The following is an 11952-nucleotide window of genomic DNA, read 5'->3' as shown; positions in this document are numbered from 1 at the left end:
GGTGAGGATGGTATCACCAGGGGTAGTAACACTGCACCTGGTGAGGATGGTATCACCAGGAGCAGTAACACTACACCTGGTGAGTATGGTATCACCAGGGGCAGTAACACTACACCTGGTGAGGATGGTATCACCAGAGGCAGTAACACTACACCTGGTGAGTATGGTATCACCAGGGGCAGTAACACTACACCTGGTGAGTATGGTATCACCAGGGGCAGTAACACTACACCTGGTGAGGATGGTATCACCAGGGGTAGTAACACTGCACCTGGTGAGGATGGTATCACCAGGAGCAGTAACACTACACCTGGTGAGTATGGTATCACCAGGGGTAGTAACACTACACCTGGTGAGGATGGTATCACCAGGGGTAGTAACACTGCACCTGGTGAGGATGGTATCACCAGGGGCAGTAACACTACACCTGGTGAGTATGGTATCACCAGGGGCAGTTGTTGTTGTTGTTGTTATAGATTCAGCTATTCGGAACAAGTTCCATGTAGCACGGGCTATGGTGAGCCCGTAAAGCCAGGGGCAGTAGCACTGGTCCTTTTAATATCTCTGACTTCTCCTCATTACAAGCATTAAATACCTTACAATCAAATTGTATATTGTAACTTGCTTTATCGGTGAAAGCGGGTATAGATATATATGCATACTGACGGAGGTTCAAAATAAAATATGCTGTGGATCCCTCTGAGATTGTGCAGCAGGACATAATAAAGTTGACATCCTTGCTATGCTCGCAGTACATAAAGACAATGTTGAACATAATATTGGGCTATCCAAAAAGAACTCTAAAAATTGTCATTAGACGAGGACGTTTAGACGAATTAGTGGAAAGTAGAATAGAGCAAACAGGGACTACCAGATCCATAGTTTATCACAATGAGATGTGTCAAACAAAACTTGTGTATTGGGTCAAATAATAAAATCAACATCAGCAGACTAACAGACGTTTTCAAAGCTCGAATGCGACTTGACTACAGGTATTTCTGGCAGTTCTGCTTGAATTGGGTTCTATATGAAGTAAAGTGAAAAGTGTGCGAACAAAGACAGACAGACATACACTACAGCATTGCAATTTTCTGTATACAAGTTGAACAATTTAAAAACAAATCTGAACTTACGTTGCAAGAAATGGAAAATCATTTCATTATAAATTAAATGAGCTATAGTTTTGTGCACCCCATGCTCACCTTGTGAGCAAAAGTACTGTGTACCCCATTCTCACCTTGTGAGCATGGGGTGCTGTGTACCCCATATTCATCTTGTGAGCAGTAGTATTATACAACCCATACTCATCTGAGCGTCATTTTCGTGCACACCGTATACATATTTTGATTGATATTATTGTTCATTCCAACTCATCTTGTTAGCAGTAGTATTGTTCACCCCACCATATTCATCATGTAAGCGGTATGATTGTGCACCCCTCACTCATCTTGAGATCAGTTGAAAGTGCACCCCCCATACTCTGTTTGACCCTCGTGCTGTAGCCGTCATCGTGCCCTCGTGCTGTAGCCGTTATCGTAAGCTAACCGGCTCACACTATAAATACCTATAACATTTCTGATCAGGAATGAAACAGCTAATTAACGAGTTTCGTAAAGAACACCTCCCTTATTGTAGACGATGCGTGTTGTTAACGAGAACACTTAATCCCATAACACTGGTGTCCAAGGAAATTTTCTGTAAAACTTAAAGTGAGCTCCACTCGAGACTTTGTTGATAATATTAACGGCTTCCTGAGGCCACCCTCCCATTTGCATCCCTTGTTCTACAGAAGTCAAAAGTGGTTAGAGAGCCTACATGTATTCGATTTTGGTACTGATAATTAAGTTGATTCAAGGGAAATGTTTTTATGTTTACACTCCAAAGACTACTGTATTAAGAATGTTTCCCAATAATATAGCTGGTATATCTAATGACGAAATGTGGCAGTGATGTCTCGTTTTCCAACCACCCTCACTCCATTTCCTCCCTGCTCCACCTTCCTACTCACCCCAGAATCCTCCGAGACCCTGTTAACCAACGCACAAATCTCCACACCTATGGTACAAATTCCCCCATTAGCAGAAAGACCACCAAGAAAAGGAAACAAGAATGAACAGGAGAAAGTGAGTTTCAAGGCAGTGTATACAAACATAGATGGGATTACAAATAAATAAAGTGAACATGAAGAATGGGCACAAGATGAAAACCGCATCCTCTTAGCACTCACAGAAACAAAGGTAACACAACCATTACAAAAGCAGTGTTTCCACAGGAATACTATGAAGTTAGGAAAAAGAGGGAAGGAAGAGTTGAAGGTGGAGTAGATCTGCTGATAAGAAGAGACTGGAGTTTTGAAGTAATGGTTATCCAGATATGTGAAGATTTCAGTGAATACATTACAGGTATCATAGCAATAGAGGGACAATAACCTATAGTAGTAGTCATATATAACCCTCCATCAAATGACAGAAGACCCAGAAAGGCACATGACAGACACAACATGGCTACCTTTAATATAATAGAGAGAGCAGCTTTTGTCGCTAGCGGAATGGATCCAGACTGCCAATTATGGAAGATTTCAACCACGGGAAGATAGATTGAGAGAACAGAGAACCACATGGTGGACCAGACACGGAGAGCTAAGCTGGTGGACGTGGCAACACTTAACTTTCTAAGCCAACAAATCAAGGGACCAACAAGAATGGGAGTATAAGACGAACTATCAATGATTGATCAAATATTGACCCTGAATTAGTCGGATATAAGGGAAGTTAAGTTGGAAGTCCCCATGGGAATCAGTGATCACATTGTACTGATATTTGAGTACCTGGTAGAGCTAGGAGTAGTCTCCCCCCCCCATTCCTCCCCCCCCCCCCCCACAAAAATAAATAGGAAACAAAGGGCATGATCACCTCATATTCATACGGTAGACAAAGCCAATTTAACACCAGGGGCACACGAAACTAGGGAATACAGGTGGAAATTGAGTGCCCAAATGAGCCATAGAGATATTAGAAAGAATTGTGTTAGTGTCAGAGAAGTTAATAAATAGAATGCATTAGGATTTGATGTGGTGGAGGCAGACTCCATACTCAGTATCAAGTGTAGATAAGATAGAGCCCAATAGGCTCAGGAACCTGAACACCATTTGATTGAAGGTTGAGAGGCGGGACAAAAAACCGAAACGCAACCCCGCAAGCACAACTAGGTGACTACAACTAGGTGAATACATTTGAGTTCACGAGGCAGCAAGATGTGTTGCCAACCAGTGTTCACTCTCACTATTATAAGATGCAGGAGGAGGCGGTGCTGCCTCAGTCATCCAGTGACCACCATAGGCGGCACACACTCGCAGCTCTGCTCAACGTGACGTCTAACACACACTACACCCGCCCGCACCACATTCAAGGTAGCGTCTCATTCTTTACCAACAATTATGTAAACATTTATCAATCACTTCTGTGTGTACAGCAGCTTGACTGCTCAATGCATTTTAGGATGGCAAAATTGTTGTTTATGTGTTAATACAGCAGTATGACTTCTTATCTTAAGTAAGATTCTTGGGGGTATCTTGACAGAATTTCGGGGCTTAGTGTTTCCACGGCCCGGTCCTCGAACAGACCTCCATTTTGTTACACATCCCCAGGAAGCAGACCATAGCAGCTGTCTAACTCCCAGGTTCCTATTTACTGATAGGTGAACAAATACATCAGGGTAAAAGAAAGTACCCATATGTTTCCGCCTCCGCCGGGGATTGAACCAGGAACCTAAGGACTACGAATACGAAGCGCTGCCCACTCAGCTGTCAGACCCTTCTTCCATTTATTGTTTACTTAATGCAGACAATACTACATTAATAATGCATTGATGCTTAGATGACATATCAAGCTGGAACCAATCGTATTGGCGTTTGCCTTCCCATTGGAGACTTTCGGCGCCGTGAAGAGAGGGGGATCTGCTGCATGGGTAACAGCTTCTCATCCGTATATACCAACCCAGGCTTGGCGCCCGGGAAAGCCCACTCCAGACCGACAACCAGAGCGCAACTCCATAGTCTCCTGAGACTGATGGAGGCCTACTAATGCTTAGATGCAGCAAAATTGTATGTATTAATGTCTGCATAGATACATACGTTATTGTTAAGTAAAGCAGATATTAATGCAATAGTGTGGCAACTTAATGCAGACATTGACATAGAGGCATGGCTAAGAAATGAAGACATTCATTCACTATTATTGCTAAGTAATGCAGACACCGATACAAAATTATTGCTCAGTAATGCTTATATTAATGCTGCAGCACGGCAAAGTAATGCAGACATTAATGCTGCAGCACGGCAAAGTAATGCAGACATTAATGCTGCAGCACGGCAAAGTAATGCAGACATTAATGCTTCAGCATGGCAAAGTAATGCAGAAAAAAATGCTGCAGCATGGCGAAGTAATGCAGACATTAATACAAAATTATTGCTTCTTGCAACACGCTGGTTACACTCCTCCATAGCACCTTAACTGTCAGTCGTCTCTTCCGTTGGCCAGTCCCGGGTACGCCGAATTCTGTCACTGCCACTTCACAGGCAGACAGTAGAACACTTCACAGTTCTTCTCTGGCGGCGGCTCACTGCTTCCGTAAAGCAGAATAGAGTAGAGAGCTTTTGGCTGCCCTGGGTAGACTGACTGTCCTCGTACCACAGCAGCCTTACGTCGACTCTGTGGTTACAGACACGCCATCAATACACTGGTCAGTACATGGGACACTAGGAAATACCATGTCTATGTCACTAGTCCACTTACGGACTCTGACATAGACATACAACTTCTCCTACAACAGATGGCGCTGATTTTCTAGGCGCCACCTCACCAGAGGTCAGCAACAGCGACCTCTCGAGTTGACCAGGACAGGAATCTAACGCCTCTTGCTGGTATAATCCTGTCACCACTAGATGGCGTCGTCCAATTTGTGGGGGTTTTGTGAGCGGACTCACAGATGGCACTGACGTCGCTGCTCCATACTCCGACGATGAAATCGGGTTCGTAACAATACTATAACTGACTTGTAGGACGATATCGCGAGTTAAGCACTTTATAATCTTATCATTGAATTGGGAAATCAAGGTACACAATATTGATATATCTATATCATAATACCTGGAAAGAAATGGTATATTATCAAATGTTGAAATATAGATCATCAAGACACTAAATAATCACTGTTATTTAACTGATCCCATGACCAAGTATTGAGCGTGTCGTAATATTACAGTATCCCCAGAAACAGATAATCAACACTCGGTATACAAGTCACAAAAAAGAGGACGGAGAGTGGAAATTCAGTAGCAATGTCATCTCAAATTGTCTCTAGGCTTCTCTCTTATATCGGCTGTGTTTATTCATGTTATGTTTAGAGCCTTTCTGTTGCTCTCCCTTCCCAGTTCTCGGTACTTTTTCAATACTTTTTACCTTTCCTTAGCTTCCCAGAATTACTAATTGAATCAGTGGTAATTCTGATTCTTTTTTCATCTACCTCCTTCCTAAGTAGTATGAACGGTTCTGCTGTATCACCGCATTTTCCAGCAATGAATTCCATCATCTCAACTGTAGCCTCTGTTTAACTCAACAGTAAAATGTGTACTTGGTTGTAAAAACGATCCTTCGCGGCGGGGATCGTATTCCAGGGACTTGCCCGAAACGCTACGCGTACTAGTGGCTGTACAAGAATGTAACAACTCTTGTATATATATATAAAAAAAAAAAAATCCTGTTTTCGCTTGCTTTTATCTTTCCCATTTGATTTTCCATAGAAAGTCCCTCATCCCGTTGTATTCCCTGCATCTCTAATCTCCCTTCATCTTCTTCTTCACCGGGTTTCTTTGTATATCTAGTTCCTTCAGCTCCACTATGTATTCAGACATGACAATGCAGTGGTCGCTTGCTCCAAGAGGCAGCTCATACTCTAATTTTGCAACGTATGGATCATTTGGGGAAATTACCAAAGATTGCGTTGCTGGTAGCTCGTCTCCAATAACTCTTGTTGATTTTGTGACATGTTGCTTTAAGAAGTTAAGAAGAGTTTGTTTGCCAGGTCTACCAGTTTTCCTCTTCCTGTCTCATCACCCCCGTTGGGATCCTTATTCATCCAGTCTTTTTCACTGCTGTTGAAGTCCCTCCAATACCAGAATTTTAGCTCTTGTTCCCTTGCAACTGTGGCTACATTATACATTAACTTTAAACAATATTCACTGCATCTGTTGTATTCTTCCCTAGGCCTTCTATTGTTTGGTGGGGGATTATAAATCACTGCTGCCACTATCTTCACTCTTCCCACTGTTGTTATTACTAGTACATTCTCTTGCTGGTCATATCCTTCTGTTATTTCAAGTTCTTCAGAGCTCTAGTGTGCACCAACTCCCCTTATGTGCATTCTATCTCTCATTATTACTTGATACTCTTGTGGAAAGATTGCTTTTCCTATAACTTTCGTAAGTTTCGTTTCCGTTATAAGAGTCATGAGCAGTTGTACTTCTGCCACTCTTTCCTGTAACTCTTTTCTTGTATTAGCAACTCCATCTGCATTTGTGTTCATTTATTTTATGCTACTCGTGACAAATGGGCTGCTTACGTTTTTCCCGATGAGGTTGTATTTCTGTATCTGGTAGGGGGGACGGGGTATTGTGAACGTGTCACTCTTGCCTATTTGTTTGCGTAGATATGCTGCACAGCCCTATTGTCTCACTCTGTAGTACTCTCTGTTGCCGTGTAAGGAAGAGGGTAGTGGAGGAAGGAACTGGGAGAAGTGTACTTACTTATCAGTACTTATCAATGAGTGTCTGCAGGGGAGTGAGGTCTCGCTCTTCATGCCATGTCTGTTTTCCTTTTACTTACCGAGTTTCAACTTAACTACTCTGACTTTCAAAATCTTTGTCGTATCGGGGCTTCAAGTTGTGGATGAACGGGAGGGAGGGGGCGGCTCCCACCACTTCCTCTTTTATATCATTCCACTTTTTAACTACCTGTACATGGTACGAGTACTTTCTTACATCCCTTTGACTCATTTGTGCTTCCAGCTTCCACCTGTGTCCTCTCGTCTTGTTTCTCTCAACCTGAAGAGGGCATCCTTCTCCACTTTATTTATTTATTCATTTATTTATTTATGCATATACAAGAAGGTACATTTGGAATGTGAGGAGATATAATATGGTAATTACAGTCTTGTAAAGCCACTTGTACGCGCAGCATTTCGGGCAGAAATCATTATTCCCTTCAGAAATTTATTCCCTTCAGTATCTTGTAAGATGAGATCATATCCCTTATGTTCCTTCTATTCCATTGACTTTTGAGATTTGGTTTCATTAGCCCATATTTGTAGCTTACATCCATGGAGGAAGGGAGAGGCGTGTGGAGAAGGAGGCTGGGATAGATGCGTATGTACATAAGCCTTCTGGAACACACGTACATAATCCTTCAGGAGAACATATATAATTCTCATGGAACACATTTATATAGAAAAGATGTATAATTCTCCTAAAAAAGATGTATATAATCCTCCATGAAAAGATGTATATAATCCTCCATGAAAAGATGTATATATTCCTCCTGAAACTGATTCAAATATTCCTAATGGAACAGATGTTTTCAATCCTCCTGCAACAGATGTATACAATTATTTTGGAACAGATATATGTAATCCTCCTGAAACTCATGTATGTAAACCCTTTGGAACAGATGTGCATAATCATCCTGAACAAATCCATATTATCCTCATGAAAACGCTATATATATATTATCCACCCGCAGCTGCTCGGGATGGGATGCATTTATCCAGGGCTGGGGTTGTTGCTGTTGCCAACTCGATGGAACCTGTGGTTGGAGCGGTTTGTTTGGGTTTAAACTGTTAATAAATAGTGGTATGAGAATTGATATGGAGAAAGGAGGCAATAAAAATATGTGATGGTTGGGGAAAAAATTGTAAAATGAACGTGGAAGGAGAAGGGCCTCAAAACAACAATACACTTGAGATATATAACACAAACAGTAGGAGTCTAACAAACAAAATAAATAATTTAAATGCTCTTGTTTGGCCAGAAACAATAGATATTATTGCACTTACCGAAATATGGATGAATGTAGAAAATAGAGAACTATTAGCTGAATATAAAAAAATGGATTTAAAATATTTCTCACAGATTAGATGAGGAGAGGAAGTAGCCATATATGTTAGGAAAAATTTGAAAAGCAGTCTCAAAAAAGGAGTCCAAACTGAGCCACACACAGAAACTATTTTGCTAGAATTAAACGAAAAAGCTAGAAATCTTATAATAGGAGTTAGATTCAGGCCACCCAACGTAGACAGAATTGAAGCAAAGCATCTATTCGATGAAATATCTAACGCATCTAGGTAAAACAGTATTTCTCATGGGTGACATTAATTTTAGTGGAATAAACTGGATTGACCGGACAGGGAATAATGAAGCAGATTTTCCAGAATTAATTGGCGATTGCTGTCTTAAGCAACACATTAAGGAACCAACATGGGAAAATAACATTTTTTACTTAGTGTTAACTAACAGGAAAACACAAATTAATGATAGGTATTTCCTGTTAGGTATTAAAAGTATCAACACAGGACAGAACACGAAACAATGGATATAAATTGGATAAGTTTAGATTTAGGAAAGACTTGGGTAAATACTGGTTCAGTAACAGGGTTGTTGATTTGTGGAACCAATTGCCGCGTAACATTGTGGCGGTGGGGTCCCTCGATTATTTCAAGCACGGGTTGGACAAGTATATGAGTGGGATTGGGTGGTTATAGAATAGGAGCTGCCTCGTATGGGCCAATAGGCCTTCTGCAGTTACCTTTGTTCTTATGTTCTTATGTTCTTATGTTCTTATGACATCGAAAGAGGGAGTGTGCTAGGGAAAAATTGATCACAAAAAATCCAGATTTAGTGTAGAGTGGAATGGATTTGTAGGAGAAAATTCCGTTAAAGTGCAAGATTTTTGAAAAGCTGATTTTAATGGCCTAAGGTTTTTTTGGGTGAAATAGATTTGAAAGTCTTTAAGAACATAAGAACAAAGGTAACTGCAGAAGGCCTATTGGCCCATACGAGGCAGCTCCTATCTATAACCACCCAATCCAACTCATATACTTGTCCAACCCGCGCTTGAAACAACCGAGGGACCCCACCTCCACCACGTTACGCGGCAATTGGTTCCACAAATCAACAACCCTGTTACTGAACCAGTATTTACCCAAGTCTTTCCTAAATCTAAACTTATCCAATTTATACCCATTGTTTCGTGTTCTATCTTGTGTTGATATTTTTAATACCCTATTAATATCCCCCCTGTTATGTCCATTCATCCACTTGTAAACCTCTATCATGTCACCCCTAACTCTTCGCCTTTCCAGTGAATGCAACTTAAGCTTTGTTAATCTTTCTTACTCAACACATTAAGGAACCAACACGGGAAAATAATATTTTAGATTTAGTGTTAACTAACAGGGAAACACAAATTAATGACATCGAAATAGGGAGTGAGCTAGGGAACAGTGATCACAAAGAAATCAGATTTAGCATAGAATGGAATAGACCTGTAGGAGAAAATTCTGTTAAAGTGCCAGATTTTCGAAAAGCTGATTTTAATAGCCTATGAAATTTTTTGGGTCAAATTGATTGGAAAGTCTTGGGTATGGGGTGGGGGCCGGTCTTGGAGCGAGACATGAACCCAGCTATAGGTGACGTAAATGGGGATTTCGATGTGGATTCAATATATAACTTATTTAAGAATATTCTAAACAAAGCACAGGAACGTAGTATACCATACAAATTGAATAGATCGAATACTAATGACCCAAAGTGAATAACAACGAATTTGAAGAACCTTATAGGTAAAAAGAGAGCTTGGTACAAAAGGATTAAAAATGGGGAGGTCACTTTAGAACAGGAATTCGTACAACTGGTTAGAAATGTTAAAAAGAGATAAGGAAAGCAAAAAGAAACTATGAAGTTCGCATAGCAGGGCAAGCAAAGACAAATCCTAAAGGGTTTTTTCAGTTATATCGTACTAAGACTAGGGAAAGGATAGGTCCATTAAAAACTGAGACAGGTCAAATAACAGATAGTGATGAAGAGATGAGTAGTATTTTTAATAAATATTTTGTATCTGTATTTACTAAAGAGCAACTTAACAATATGCCTTCAGCCGAACAAGTCTATGTGGGTGGGGACGAGGACAGGTTGACGAGTTTAACAGTTACCAGGGAGGAAGTTCATAAACAAATAGTAAAACTCAAACCAAACAAATCCCCAGGGCCGGATGAAGTGTTTGCCAGGGTGCTTAAAGAATGCAAAGAGGAGCTTTGTGACCCACTGTCAACCATATTTAATAAATCAATAGAGTCAGGCAGAGTGCCAGAGTTTTGGAAAGTTGCTAATGTGATACCAGTTTTTAAGAAAGGAGATAGATCACTTGCGTCTAACTATCGACCAATTAGCCTAACGTCTATTGTGGGAAAGTTACTCGAATCTATAATAGCAAATAAAATTCGTCTTCATCTTGAAAAACATAAATTAATAATTGAGTCGCAACATGGTTTTATAAATGGCCGTTCATGTTTAACAAATTTGTTATCTTTTTATTCTAGCATTGTTGAGGCAGTTGATAGTGGTAAGGATTGCGATGTTGTGTACCTTGACTTTAGCAAAGCTTTTGATACAGTGCCACATGAAAGACTGATTAAAAAGATAGAGTCTCATGGTATTGGGGGTGCTATATTAAACTGGATTAGGGCATGGCTATACCAAAGGAAACAGAGAGTTAGTATAAATGGAGTCAAGTCAGAGTGGGAAAATGTTGTAAGTGGGGTGCCTCAGGGCTCTGTCCTGGGACCTCTGTTGTTTATAATATATATAAATGATTTAGATTCAGGTTTGAGTAGCAACATTTGCAAATTTGCCGATGATACGAAAATCGGTAAGGAAATTAATTCGGAGGAGGACTCACTATCACTTCAAGTTGATCTAGATAGGGTTTTGAAATGGTCGAAGGATTGGCAGATGCAGTTTAATGCTGATAAATGTAAAGTTCTGAGGTTAGGTAATGATGATAGGGTTACAATGATGATAGGTATCCCTTTCGCAATCCGACTTCGCAATCTCAACACCATCTAGCTCGTATCTTGTAACTCTATCATCATTACCTAGCCTCAGAACTTTACATTTATCAGCATTAAACTGCATTTGCCAATCCTTTGACCATTTCAAAACCCTATCTAGATCAACTTGAAGTGATAGTGAGTCCTCCTCCGAATTAATTTCCCTACCGATTTTCGTATCATCGGCAAAATTGCAAATGTTGCTACTCAAACCTGAATCTAAATCATTTATATATATTATAAACAACAGAGGTTCCAGGACAGAGTCCTGAGGTACTCCACTAACAACATTATCCCACTCTGACTTAACCCCATTTATACTAACTCTCTGTTTCCTTTGGAATAGCCATGCCCTAATCCAACTTAATATAGCACCCCCAATACCATGAGCTTCTATTTTTATAATTAGTCTTTCATGTGGCACTGTATCAAAAGCTTTGCTAAAGTCAAGGTACACAACATCACAATCCTTACCAATATCAACTGCCTCAACTTCTTTGGGACGGGAGGGTGGGCCGGTCTTGTTGGGAGACGTGAACCCAGCAATGGGTGATGTAAAAAAGGGATTTCGATGTCGATTTAAAATTTAACTGATTTAAAATATTCTAAGCAAAGCACAGGAACGTAGAATACCATACAAATTGAATTGATTGGATAATAATGACCCAAATTGGATAACAAAGGATCTGAAGAACTTTATAGGTAGAAAGAGAGTGTGATACAAAAATATTATGATTGGGGAAATCAGTTTAGAACAAAAATGTGTCCAACTGGTAAGAAATGTTAATAAGGAGA

At 40.4% G+C, this 11952-nt stretch overlaps 1 protein-coding gene across 2 annotated transcripts in view; it reads left to right on the top strand.

Annotated features, from left to right (window-relative positions):
• The first annotated feature begins 3298 nt into the window (after positions 1-3298).
• Positions 3299-11952, top strand: part of LOC123770540 (methyltransferase-like protein 27) — a 121572-nt gene continuing 112918 nt past the window's right edge. For both annotated transcript variants that reach the window (XM_069301905.1, XM_045762549.2), the window contains exon 1: positions 3299-3409. The gene's annotated coding sequence lies outside the window, so the exon portion shown is untranslated. The remainder of the gene's footprint in view (positions 3410-11952) is intronic.

This window comes from Procambarus clarkii, chromosome 46 (assembly GCF_040958095.1).
Source record: "Procambarus clarkii isolate CNS0578487 chromosome 46, FALCON_Pclarkii_2.0, whole genome shotgun sequence".
In the NCBI taxonomy this organism is placed as follows: domain Eukaryota; kingdom Metazoa; phylum Arthropoda; class Malacostraca; order Decapoda; family Cambaridae; genus Procambarus; species Procambarus clarkii.
The sequence above is the reverse complement of the archived record's forward strand: the minus strand, read 5'-3'. Positions and strand labels throughout refer to the sequence as shown.